Below are 1223 nucleotides of genomic sequence, written 5' to 3' on the forward strand. Positions count from 1 at the left end.
CTGGCCAAAACGGCCCAAAAACGGGCCAAAACTGGCCATTTTTGGCTGCACGAGCGAGCGGCGAGCGGCGGACAGCGAGCGAAGCGAGAGGCAGCACCGTCCCTGCTATACGAAAGCCCCATCCAGCCCTGTGCCACCCGGGGGGTTCCAGGGTGCTGAGATGGCTGACGTTTTGCTCCGCTCTCGACGGTCACCGCGCAATGCAAGAACAGGCCAAAAACTGGCCAAAACGGCCCAAAAACGGGCCAAAACTGGCCATTTTTGGCTGCGCGAGCGAGCGGCGAGCGGCGGACAGCGAGCGAAGCGAGAGGCAGCACCGTCCCTGCTATATACGAAAGCCCCATCCAGCCCTGTGCCACCCGGGGGGTTCCAGGGTGCTGAGATGGCTGACGTTTTGCTCCGCTCACGACGGTCACCGCACCACGCAAGAACGGACCATAAACAGGCCAAAACAGCCCAAAAACGGGCCAAAACTGGTCATTTTTGGCTGCGCGAGCGAGCGGCGAGCGGCGAACAGCGAGCGAAGCGTGAGGCAGCACCGTCCCTGCTATACGAAAGCCCCATCCAGCCCTGTGCCACCCGGGGGGTTCCAGGGTGCTGAGATGGCTGACGTTTTGCTCCGCTCACGACGGTCACCGCGCCATGCAAGAACGGACCAAAAACAGGCCAAAACAGCCCAAAAACGGGCCAAAACTGGCCATTTTTGGCTGAGCGAGCGAGCGGTGAGCGGCGAACAGCGAGCGAAGCGAGAGGCAGCACCGTCCCTGCTATACGAAAGCCCCATCCAGCCCTGTGCCACCCGGGGGGTTCCAGGGTGCTGAGATGGCTGACGTTTTGCTCCGCTCACGACGGTCGCCGTGCCACGCAAGAACGGACCAAAAACAGGCCAAAACAGCCCAAAAACGGGCCAAAACTGGCCATTTTAGGTTGCGCGAGCGAGCGGCGAGCGGCGAACAGCGAGCGAAGCGTGAGGCAGCACCGTCCCTGCTATACGAAAGCCCCATCCAGCCCTGTGCCACCCGGGGGGTTCCAAGGTGCTGAGATGGCTGACGTTTTGCTCCGCTCACGACGGTCACCGCGCCACGCCAGAACAGACCAAAAACAGGCCAAAACAGCCCAAAAACGGGCCAAAACTGGCCATTTTTGGCTGCGCGAGCGAGCGGCGAGCGGCGAACAGCGAGCGAAGCGAGAAGCAGCACCGTCCATGCTATACGAAAGCCCAA

The sequence above is a fragment of the Musa acuminata genome, unplaced genomic scaffold, assembly GCF_036884655.1.
Source record: "Musa acuminata AAA Group cultivar baxijiao unplaced genomic scaffold, Cavendish_Baxijiao_AAA HiC_scaffold_409, whole genome shotgun sequence".
Taxonomy (NCBI): domain Eukaryota; kingdom Viridiplantae; phylum Streptophyta; class Magnoliopsida; order Zingiberales; family Musaceae; genus Musa; species Musa acuminata.